General features: G+C 40.2%; 1 protein-coding gene across 3 annotated transcripts in view; it reads right to left on the reverse strand.

Annotated features, from left to right (window-relative positions):
* Filip1 (filamin A interacting protein 1) overlaps positions 1 to 13,100 on the reverse strand; it is a 160,733-nt gene that overhangs the window by 15,987 nt on the left and 131,646 nt on the right. The gene's annotated exons all lie outside the window — the stretch shown is intronic.

Genomic DNA, 13,100 nt, shown 5'->3' on the forward strand with positions numbered 1-13,100 from the left:
CCGGGAACTAGTGTACTTTATCCTAACCAGAAGCCTATGAAAAAAGTATTGCTACTTCACCTTCATGCAGTGAATGGGACACAGGAGCACATGTAACCTGTCACATACACACAGAGTCAGTGGCAGTGCTGGCATACAGCTCAGCCAGCAAGCAGGCCTCCAGAATTCTTTCTTATCACCTCCACACCGTCTAACCTCAAGAGAGAAAGCCACTTAAATAAAGGAGAGATGAGAACAGAGCGTGCGGGCCTTCTTATTTTGAACCTTTGAAAGAAGCTAAGCAAGTCAGGTGGGGTGGCACATGTCTTTAACCCCTGCCCTTGGGTGGCAGAGGCAGGTGGAGCTCTCCGTCTGAGGTCAGCCTAGTCAAGAGAGGGGGTTTCAGAACAACCAGGGCTACACAGAGAAACAGAAAGTGCGTCTCAAGAAACAAAAAAACAAAACCGATGCAACTATCTCTCACCTGATAGGGAGAAGGCGAAGTATGCTTTCTGCTACAAAAGCTGGCTCTGCTCAAGCATCTCCACCCATATAAAAATTGGCAAAGTCTTCATCACTTTTGCAATTTAAACATTTTTTAAATAGATGATTAAGTAGAGAAGAAAATTAAATGATGACCGAAGGGGAGGGGGAGTATCAGCCTCAGGAATTATCATTTTGTAGGCATGAAATATGCTTTCTCCATGTTGTTTATATATAGCCCTAAGAAGGAAGAGGGATTTATCATTCTTGTATTGGTCAGTTAACAGAGCAACTCTTAAAAAGGTGTGTGTCTGCATGCATGTTTGTGGATGGGTAAACATGGGCACAGAGGTGCCACACTCCTCAGAGCTGTGGTTAACAAACACTGGTTAGGCCCCCAGCTTGTGGTATGAGTGCTGGATCTGAACTTCAGTCTTTACGACTGCACAAAAAGTGCTCTAAACCACTGAACCATCATCTCCAGGCCTTAACATATTGTTAATGATCGTCTTTGAATATCTATAAAGCAGAGTCAAAATTAAAATCATTTCCCATAAATCAGTGTAGGAATTTTCCTCTGAAACTATTATGTTTATAAGAGGTGCAAGTTACAGAAAACTACTAGTATGTGTTTGTACTGGCTAATTTTGTGTCAACTTGACACAGGCTGGAGTTATCACAGAGAAAGGAGCTTCATTTGGGGAAATGCCTCCACAAGATCCAGCTGTAAGGTATTTTCTCGATTAGTGATCAAGGGGGAAGGTCCCCTTGTGGGTTGTGCCATCTCTGGGCTGGTAGTCTTGATTCTATAAGAGAGCAGGCTGAGCAAGCCAGTAAAGAACATCCCTCCATGGCTTCTGCATCAGCTCCTGCTTTCTGACCTGCTTGAGTTCCAGTCCTGCATCTTTTGGTGATCAACAGCAGTATGGAAATGTAAGCCGAATAAACCCTTTCCTCCCCAACTTGCTTCTTGGTCATGATGTTTGTGCAGGAATAGAAACCCTGACTAAGACAGTGTTTAAGTACATTTTATTCTTTCAGTATTATTTTACAGTCTTATTATTTAGAATGGTTTATTTCATGCTTATGCCAAGGCCAGCTGCTAAGTGTACAGAAAATGCCTCTCGTTGCCTTTTGCAGTGAATGTTCAGGAATATTATGAAAACTATTTAAAATAAATTGTCATATGATTGCTATAGAAATTGTTATGGTGCTAAGAGGGATTTTTATAGAACTTATTGAGTGTATTATTCTATTTAAAACAAAACAAAACAAAACAAAAAGCTTGCTTTTAAACCCCACAGACTGCCATGAAGGACACTCCAGCAGCTTCGCTGAATGCCTCTTGGCATGAGTAGAAGGGCATTTTTGTTGGCCATTTACTTTCACTGGGCTAACAGAATGATTTAAGTATGATAAAAAAAACAAACTTGCTTAGTGACCTAACGCATAAGCAGGGGAATCAGGGGAACCCAGAATGGAGAAAGAGGAAGAAAGGGACACTGACATTCCCCAATGCAGCTGAGGGCAGTGCTGACAAGAAGACTTCTAGGGACATGTTTGAGGTTCTAGAGAACTGCTACGTCTTAAAACCTATCAGAAGTTCACTAATGCTCACAATAATTTCTACCTTTGGCAATAGTTAACTCAATACAGAAAGGTAGTTGGATGGATGGATGAAAGATAGATAGATAGATAGATAGATAGATAGATAGATAGATAGATAGATGATAGATAGATAGATAGATGATAGATAGATAGATAGATAGATAGATAGATAGATAGATAGATAGATAGATAGATAGACAGACAGACAGATTGCTGGTTCATCTGTAATTTAGAAGGAATACCAAGTGCTTGCTGCCAACCCTGACGACCTGAGTTCAATCCTCAGAATCTACACGGTAGAAGAAAATAAAAAACAAAACCAAAAAATCTGCTAAAAGTTTTCCTTTGCCTTCTACATGTATGCTGTACAGACAAATGTGTACAAGTGCGCACACAAATAAATAATGTAAAGAAAAAACATACAATATAGATGCTGTATAGTTAACTATACTATAGGGTACAGCTAGATAAAGCATAAAGGTTTCAAATGCAGTGTGTTGAATGCTTTTTTATTTTACTTAATTAAGAGAAATTATTGATCTTAATCAAAGGCACCTAATCAGGATGGGCAGGTTGGGGTTTGAGCTAGATCTGCTTGAGCAAACATATTATTTTAATAGCAATACTATTCCTTAAAGAGATACTGATTGGACAAATCAAATTTACAAGACGTGGTTTAGGTTAACTTTATCCTGAACCAGTCAAACTATCCTGCCATTGTCAAGTCCCCTTTTGGATTGTTTTCTTCACCCGATGCTTAAGCTTCTACCTTGCATTATGTCGATGAAAAAATGACCCCAGTCACTAATACAAAGTCAGGTCATTGCACAAGGCCTGCCAAATGCTCTCAGGCGCTCCCTCCTGCTGGCAGCCGTCCATTCACTAGAATGGACACTGTCATTCAATTAGCTGCTGTATCCACTGGACTGTTCATTCTTTGTCTCCTCGGAGCTTACGCTCTTCCCTTAACGAATATCCCACATGTCAATCTTTTCAGATATTTAGGCCCAAAACTTAAAAAACTTTAAAAACTTTGTATTCTTCTCTCTCTCTCTCTCTCTCTCTCTCTCTCTCTCTCTCTCTCTCTCTCTCTCTCTCCTATCCCCACATCCATTTTCTTGATAAGTCTTATCATCTCCATCTTCAAAACAAGTTTCAAACCCAATTACTTCCCATCTCTGCCATTCCTCAGATGGATTGTTGCAAATCCCTCTGATCCGACTCCAAGTTCCCACTCTTGTTCACCCTTGATCTCTTCTATTTCCAGAAATCTGGGTGATTTAAAAGGGGGGAGGGAGGGAGAGAGAGAGAGAAGAGAACAAACTAGATTTTACCACTCAGAGAAATGAGAGAAAAAGGAAGTGGAAACATATATAGCAAGATCAGTTTTTAATATTTGATAACGACGATATAGATACAAATAAATACAGATATAGGTGATTTAGGTAACTATAGATGATATAGATACACACATATTTGTGTGTATGTGTGAGAGAGCACCTAACAGTCCCCTTTCATTTAAAGCGTTTTGTTTTCCTTCAGAGCAACAGTTCAGTTGATAAAAGACTCAATGATAGCAGACCATTATTAATAAATAATGACCTGACACACATCTGTAATCACTGTTGAAATAATGGATGTAGATGGATGTCTCTCAGAAGGGAAACTGCCAGACATTGTATACATACATGCATATCATCATGGAATATTCTCACTGAGAAAGTAGAGCCTGGATTGTATCAGGCTCCTATAACTAATTAGTAGGCAACCAGAAAGATCAGAGCAAGAAACTGCTAAATGACATCTTGATGGTGAATCTAAGACATGGGCAGTTTCTGCAATAAGGAACCTAGTTTCTTCAACAAATAAATTTTAATATAAAAAAAACACATGAGAATCGTGTACAAATTAAACTAAAATTAAAAGCATGTAAATTATCAATGGTTATCTATAGATTCCAATAAATTTAGAAGGTATACCAATATAATCTTTCAGATTCATATTTAAACTCCATGAATGGGGCAATTAGAAAATTTGTGTTGTTGAGAAATTAGCAAATTTGAGATTTGACTGTAGGTTTTAAATAATATTTTTAAAAACCAGTGTCTTTTAGAAATACATATTGAAGTATTTACAAATGAAGACTTAAACGAATGTGAGATTCTGAAACATTCTGACAGGAGGAGTGGATAGAAGCAGGCTGGTGAGGAACAACTCAGTGTTGAAGCCAAACCGTGGGTACACGGGGGTTCAGCACACTAGTCACCGTATCTTTGAAAATGCTTGGAACTTTCCATAGGGAAGGTTTTAATTCTCCTTGAGTTTTTAACAACTCCCTTTTCCCCCCAGCTTTGCTTCCCTTCATCAGTGACATTTTAACCATCCTTAAAGCATCGTGGTAATCTGTTGTCTGTGGTTATCATTCTCTAAATTTTATTTGATATAGTTTAACTTTTGCTTTAAAAATATTCCTTATGTTTTAATCCCCACATATATGTGAATTTATCTTTCTCCCTTTTGCAAAAGATATATTCTTTCAAAGAATAAGGGAGAGGTGAGGGCCAAGTGAGTATTAACAAACATCCATTTTTGAAGCAGTTATGAGCCTATTTTCCTTCTGATGTAGGGGACTGTATCCATCCTCACTCTCCTTGAAAATACATGGCATAAGATTTCGTGGGTCTTCAACCATTTTCCCAAGCACCAATTGTCTCCTGGCATTTGTAAGATGTGTCTCTTACCAGCGTCCCCGTTGTGAACTGCCAATGTCACTGAAATCACCCTGGGCTTGTTCTCCACCACATCATCCTAATTCCCACTCTTCTCAGCTTGATATTTTTGTGCAACGCCCCCTACTCTTCACTCTCCTGTGATGTCTGTCTCTTCAAAGGAGACAGCAGGTTCAAACTAGCAAGGGCATGATCGTAATTAAAGATGAATGAACCTCAAAAGAGTCGAGCTTGCGTGCAATCTGAAGTCTTTAATCACAATGCATTTTTTCCCCCAACTGGAGAATAGTCCAGAGCTAAGCAGCTTGTTCACATGATGGGGCATAGCTTTATCAAATGACTGAGGAAGAAGAGCCTCTTTTAATAAATTACCCTAGTTCTTCAAGTCAGTGACTAATATAGTTATCGAGAAATAACCCAATATCATCAATGTGCTGCACAGGGCTGGGATGAGGCTCCGTTATTCAGCTTCAGAGTTAGCACCTATCTCTACCTGCAACATTCACATTGTCTCCATCACGAATATGTGTTTCTAAAATATAGTATGTCCTGATTCCAGATATTCTGGTAACTTCTTGACATTTACGATAACATGAGCATCCCTCTTGCCTTTCCCTAGTCCTAGCTCTGACATCCAGGAGCTAGACAGCCATTTTGTATACTTAAAGAAATGGTGTATCTTTCATAATAGAATACACGCTTTTGACCTTTATAGGTTTACTAAAATTACATTTTCCTGATTTTTTTTAAATGTATGTGTGTGTGTGGTAGGTGGGGGTGCAGGCGTGGCGTATAATGGAGGTCAGAGGACAATGTGGGGTTGCTTCTCTCTTGCCACCCTGTGGCATGGCAGCAAGTGGCTTTACCAGCTGACCCTGTCCCACCAGCTCGTGTCCTTTGTGTTTGTTTTTTTTTTTTTTTTTTTGGTTTTTCGAGACAGGGTTTCTCTGTATAGCTCTGGCTGTCCTGGAACTCACTTGGTAGACCAGGCTGGCCTCGAACTCAGAAATCCGCCTGCCTCTGCCTCCCGAGTGCTGGGATTAAAGGCCTGCGCCACCAGGCCCGGCTCTTTGTGTTTGTTTTATCTTTCCTTGGTAGTGAGGATGTATTTCTAAAACCATTATACACTTTTCCTTTTCCCCTTCATGTGAAGACCACTAGACTTTAAAACTATCTTCTCTAAATCTGTTACCCTGGGCCACAAATAAAGAGCCAAAGAATTTAGTGACACAAAAACCAAAAGAGAAGAAAACTTTAAAGTCAGCTTCTTGCTGGCAGCTTTTGTGAGTTCCTCTTACTTCATTATGAACATTCTGTAGTCGGTCATAATTTTATATTGTAAAACCACAGCCTCTGAACTGAAAAATAATGAGCAATGTTATTACCTATAATTTGATGGTATAAACTAAGTACTTTAAGTCATGATCCACAGATCATAGGCAGAGCACCTTGAGCTTCTACTCCATAAGAGTTTGAGGAATTGTATGCAGTTCTGCTCTAGAATAGATATATAAGTGATGTGTCTTAAGGTCTAGTTACTAAAAATTTAAAAAAAATAGCATGTGATGAATTCTAGATGTGTCAACTTGACTACATCTAGAATTAACTAAAACTCAAAGACGGAAGGGCGCACCTGTGAAGGCCTTCTGCTTAATTTAAAGTAGGAAGATCCAGATTTTGAACAGGAAGATAAACCTTTAATCCAGATCATGTGAGCTGGGAAAACCCACCTCTAATCTGGACCCCACTTTCTGCTGGAAGTCTATATAAGGGCATGGGAGAAAGAAGCTTTAACTCTTTGCCTGCTTGCTCTTACCTTCCTAGCAAATACATCCCTTCACTGGCATAAGAGCCTGCTTCTTTGGGAATCTAGCATGGACTGAAGACTAGCTGAGACATCCAGCCTCATGGATTGAGCGACTGCTGGATTCTTGCACTTGCCATTCATAGCCAGCCATTGTTGGATTAGCTGGAACACAGCTTGCAAGTCATTCTAATAAATCCCCTTTTGTAAACACACACACACACACACACACAGGGGCGAGAGGGAGAGAGAGGGAGTGGAAGAGAGAGAGGGAGAGGGAAAGAGAGAGAGGAATTTATTCTATAAATTCTGTTATACTCTAGGGAATGCTGATTAATTAACTAATTAATACAAAGGGTATGCACTTTGGATTTTTTGTGAGTTAGGCAAATAGCTCACAACAAACTAAAGTAATTAGGAAGTTAAGCCCATAGTAATTTATCTTTAAAATGTACTGGTGGCAGCAACTTAAACACAAACACACACACACACACACACACAGAGAGAGAGAGAGAGAGAGACAGACAGACAGACAGACAGACAGACAGACAGACAGACAGACAGAGAATAGCAAATTATTCTTCATAAAGATTATGGGATTTAATTCATCGCAAAATGATATCGCTTTTCTAGAATGCTGACGAACAGGGCTTGAATAAATGCATTTTTCCAAAGCAAAGAGAAGTTTTTTTTTTTTTTTTTTTTTTTAATACTAAGATTGAGAGAAATGGTTTCAAGTTCCCTTCTTCTGAATTTGGAGCTATGAGAACCCTACAGAGAGAGGCAGGCTGAAGGAAGTCACAGGCTGATGAACATATCTTGCTAAGCTGAGGACAATAAGAAAACCTAACCATTATAAAAAAGTCTGAGCAGACATTGTTTCCATAGAGACCATGAGTACTGGGGACTTTCCTTTCATCATGGCACCTGCAGCATCCTTGGACACTCTTATTCTATGAAGGGATGCCTTACAAGAACCAGGTATTGAGCTTTTGGCTATGTATTGTAAAGAATTTATTTGTTTGTTTTTTTGTATAGTCTTTCTTCAAGGCTGTGGTTCTAGCAATCTGTTTTAACTTATTGTTAACTCTCTTGATGATAAAGAATATGTTTCTTATGTCACACAGTTATTGTAAAATAATTGTCTTACCTGTTTCTTTTTTTTTTTTCCTTCAGACAGAAAATTTCTTGCCTGTCTAGCTTGAATCAGACAAAATGTTTGACAAATGTAAAGTTTATTGTTTCTAATTGCTCATGATTGAAATAAAGCTCTCTGGTTTCTTTTATGAAAAAAAAAGATTATGAGATTTATTACTTGCTGCTAAGCACCTATCTATATTTATGCACCAATGTAAAACATAAACTTTTCTAAATCCAAAAGGATGGTTGAATGCCCTCTACCTAATATTACACAATGGACTATGTTCTACTAATAGTTTTTCAAGTCATTTTTAGGCAGCAGGGAAAGTGCTGTCTATACTTTAAGTATGGGCTACCAAGAGACAGTCAAGGATGGGAATATGGACAGTGAACTTCTTACTTACACTTTTGTTATTGTCCCTAATACTCTTCCTTCTGCTGTCAGAGGTACAAACCATATGGTATCTCTGTGAGAACCAGATTAAGGTCCCCCTCCTGGCCAACTAGTCCCACTTGTACAATGGCTTGCCTTGTTGAATGGATGTCGGGTCTCATCTTTTATGGTCAAACAGAAACCTGTAAAAATGTAATGGATAACAAGTTTGTAGTCCTGAAAATTCGAATCTCTAATTCACTGGCCTTTAGAAAGTGATTAAGACATGAGGCCAAGGCTTTATGAATTCAGTTAGTGTCCTTGGAAAGGGATCCTAGAGAAGTCTTTCCTGCTGTCTCTCAGAACTGAGGGGTTTACAAAGAAATGCTTTCAATGTAAAGTCAAGAAGAGTGCTTACTCCTGAACTTAATGATGGTGTAAGGACAGTTCACCAACCTTCAGAGTCATAAGGAGAATGTGCTGATATTATGAGCCTGCAGTCTCGTTACAGCATCCTGAATGAACTAGACACAACCCATAATATTCCTACAGACTCTCCTTCCTCAGGCTCAGGCTTCAGTTCACATGTCTTCTCCCACGGAAAAGGTTTAGTGTTTTCCCACTTTCTACATTGTTCAAAGCACTTCACAAACACTCTCAGATTGGTAAGCTGAAGAACTGGGTGAGATGAAGAAAGCAGGCACTAGTCTCTGTTTTTTGAGGACATTTCCAAAGAATTGAGTAAATACACTAATTTAACAAAGAAGAGAAAAAGGCATGTACCATAGAAATTTGCTACCCTGATGCATCCCCTTGGGCTTTCCTTCCCAGGTGTTGCTTTCAACTCTGTCCCTCCACCAAAAAACATCTCCATATTCCATCCCCCCAAAATATGTTGCCCAAGTACATCACACCTAATTATGAGATGCTCCATCTAGGGTATGTTGGCAATTCCACTAGGCTCCTCTCAACAGCTATCTAGCAGCAGCTTCTTGCATATCTGCCACCTAGGTACAAGCCAACTTGGCCTATAAGAGGGACTGCCTGGCTACACCAACTCCTCCTCCTCCTTCTCCTCCTCCTCCTCCTCCTCCTCCTCCTCCTCCTCGTTCTCCTTTCTCTCTGTCTCTCTCTGTCTCTCTGTCTCTGTCTCTGTCTCTCTCTCTCTCTCTTCCTCACATGTTCTCAGCCAGCCTCTTCCTCTCTCTACCCTTTTCTGTCTCCCTCTTTCTCTGCCTTCTTCAGGTCCCCTTCCCTTCTTACCAATAAACCCTTTTCATACTAGGTCTGTGACATGGCTTGGTTATTCAAGGGGACACATTGGCCAGGCCTGTTAAGGTACTCCCTTCTGCTGCATTACACTGTGTTTTATAAAACACATCAGGGGACACATGTGCTTCACAGTCACAGGACACTCTCCCTTGCCATGTAAGTTCCACAAGAGGTTTCCTTAGGGATGCCAGCAACAGGAAAGGCTATGAAGATGCATGGAAGTGTCTAGCTTCTGACATCACATGGGAAAGTGTCTTTCCTCCTGTTACCATGGGCACCCTCTTCTAAGGGATTTGCTATGGGGGGTGGGTGGTCTTCCCAGGAATATTCAGACAAACGAAGGAAGGCAATTATCAAAAGGATCTGTTATCTCATTTTACTGGGCACATGCACATACAGAGTAAAGCATAAAAGTCAGGTTTTTAAACTTACTCATTTGGGGAGTTCCCAAAATAAAAACACTGTAAAAGCCTTTCATTAAGGTATTGCAATCAAATTTGTTGAGGTTAAACTCATTTTCATATGATTGTTTAAAATAAAGTGGACATAAATTAAGAAGCAAATTTATTAAATGCATAAAATCATTCACAGTAGTGCATGTCTACGCATGTATTAACTCAGAAGAGCACCCCTCCCCCCTCTTCAGAACATATGGTCTTTATATTTAAAGGTCTTTTTTAAAGCTCTTAAATATATGCTTATGTGAAGGTTCATTAAATATTTTTATAAGCATGTTAATTTTTACCCAATCATTATTTTAGCCAATCTTGGGACAACTTTAAAGCCAACGAGAGAGAAAAAGAATCTAAAAATCAAATCTTTTAGCCCAGAGACAAAATATACTAACAATGTAGTTACACAAATTAAATCTGACAGTGCAGACCATGCCATTCACCCTTACACTCAAACTTCTTCAAAACAAGTCATGTGAATCTGAAATAATACTGTGAAAGCTAGACTCTTTTTCTGAAAGGCGGCCCCGTCCAGCACCACTGACCACTGACTATAAACTGATTCTTTTGATAAGCTTTGCTGAACTCAATGTTCCCCAACATTTTAAAAAACTGCTAAAGCTGAACGCTTTCCACGATTGTTTAATACAGCCCGTACTTCACCCCCAGACCCACTTTGAAATCAAACCTCTTTGCTTAAGTATCTGTCATCTCGCCACTCTCAAGTGTTTCAGAACAAACAAGGCTTTCTCTAAAGCCCAGCGTCCTAACCACTGCCAACTTTTACAAGACTCCACACTGCAGAGGGAACAATCCGAGGACATACACACAAGTAGAACAGCAAAGATGCTGAAAGCAACACTGAACCTTGTTAGCCCTGTTTGTCTTGTTTTTGCTTATCAAGAATTATAAACCAGGAACTGCACACAGCCTTTCTACAAAGGCTTCCTGTTAAAAAGCATTCAAACATTCAGAGCACAGCAGTTGAACTAAGGGTAAAAGATAAAACCCCATGGTGTCTGCAGAATGGGATTTTTCCCCTCCATCAGAAAATCAGGATTCATCATACCACAACAAGGTGCATCCTGGCTGGTTTCAGTCAAAGGTTCTGAAGCATCAGGGACAATCACAATAAACAGGATTTTTGAGGGTTGTCACCATCCACATGAGGAAAACCTGTAGCGGCGATCCAAAAGCCTGTGGTCCCTTACAGTCCTTGTCAGTTAGTCAAGACACTACAGATATCCAAACCCAGCCTCTTGGAACTTAGAGGCTCTGAAGTAACTAAAGAAAAAGAGTTCACAGCCAAGGAAGTGAACATAACAAACGAAAAGCTCGTGGATTGAAGCACCAGTGCTTAAATCACAGATCTCTGCTTCCTTACCTTTTGTTTCTGTGTCTTTTTTTTTTTTTTTTTTTTTTAAATAAGGTACTGAAGTTTGCTCAACAGCAGCAGGCCCTGCTCAACCTCTTACTCCACAGGGAATTAACAGGCACATTCCAGCCCTGTCATCGGAACAAAGCAAGGTGGATGTTGTGTAAAGCAGCTTGGGACCACAGAGTGATGATGTCATCCTCTCCTTAGACGGTTCATTATTGTGCAGATGTACTGTGGGGCTGTGAGAAGAAGGGGCGGAGCTGCCCTGGGCTGGAAAGGCAGGCCCCTCTTAGGATGGGAAGGATAACACTAGTATGAGTCCTAGAATGGCAAATCCTCTTTAGTTTACAGATGATTTCTGTCTTCAGAAAAAAAAAAAAAATGAATGTGTCGGTATACACTGTATGTATGTGTCTATATACATGTTTGGATGTGCGGACACAGGTTATAAAGTATGTGCGCTGGTATGCACATGTATTGTGGAGCCTCAGTTGACTTAAAGTGGCTTCCTTAATTATTCTCCACTTAATGTATTGAATCAGGGTCTTTCACTGAATGTGGAGCTCAGCTTTTAGGCTAGTCTATGTAGCCATCTTGCTCTGGGATCCTGTCTCTACCCAGTATGCATAGGTTGGCCACTATACCACCTGGCTTTGATGTGAGTTTTGGGGATCCTAACTCTAGCCCTTGTTAGGTCTCAGACCTAGACAAAGGGCCAAGATGCCTCTTAACATAGCAAAGTGGGTGCTAGACACCAGGTTCTCTCAGCATCCCTCAGTCCTGACCTTTTACAAGGTCTTCCTGGGCTAGTATACCCTACCCACTACCCCGAATTCTCCAGTTCAAGGATTGGGCTGGATGCCCTTCCTCAAGCTGCTCTTCCCCATCTAGCCCAGCCATTTTGGCTACATAGCCCCTTTTTGACCTTTTAGTCTCTTGTACCTCAGACCTTTGACCCATATTCACTCTTTCCTCCCGCCTCTCCCCAGTATGGCCTGGTCCAGTCTGCCAATCCTGTCCACTCTCCCAGCCTGTATATTCTCCCATATATCTATAATGAAAACTTCAACCCCTGAGGAGCAGGTACATACTCTCTTTTCATTCTGTCCCCAAGGTTGCTGTGTAAACATTTTATCTGCTGAGCCATCTTCCTAGCTCTGTGTCCATGAATATTTTCAGCTGATTTTTCCCCTTAAAAGTAATTTTAACTAAAACAAAACAAAACAACAACCAACTACTATCCACACAAATGTGAATCCAGCCAGCCAAATTAAGAGTGCCCTACCACCTTCACCAGAAAATGCTTACTGTTGCATGACAACACAAAACATCTATCTTCAAGCAGTTTTCTCACACCCCAAAGAGGAAAGATTTTAACATCTGGAAGAGCAGCCATTGCTCCAATCCCTTGGTTCTCTTCTTCTTTTCTTTCCTGGTGTGTCCTTCTTTCCTTCCTTCCTTCCTTCCTTTCTTCCTTCCTTTCTTCCTTCCTTCCTTCCTTCCTTCCTTCCTTCCTTCCTTCCTTCCTTCCTTCCTTCCTTTCTGGGTGATGAGTTCAAATGCTGCAGTGTGCCTTTTGTTTGTTTGGTTTTCTTTTTCAGCACAAATGCAGGGGCTCATGATAAGAAATTACATAGTAAAACCACAACACCAGATAATTTCATCAGATTAACTTCAAAGTGAATTAAATTAAATGTTGGAAGAGTAGGTTAAAGCTTTCAGATATACTCTAGATTACATCAATGTAAGCCACTATGCTAAAGTATAGAAGAGAAGATGAGGAAGAGAAGGAGGAAGAAGAAGAAAAAGAGGAGAAGGAGAAGGGAAAGGGGAGAAGGAAGAGGAAGAGGAAGAAGAAGGAGGAGGAGGAGGAGGGGAGGAG

The sequence above is a fragment of the Mus pahari genome, chromosome 10 (genome assembly GCF_900095145.1).
Source record: "Mus pahari chromosome 10, PAHARI_EIJ_v1.1, whole genome shotgun sequence".
Taxonomy (NCBI): Eukaryota; Metazoa; Chordata; class Mammalia; order Rodentia; family Muridae; genus Mus; species Mus pahari.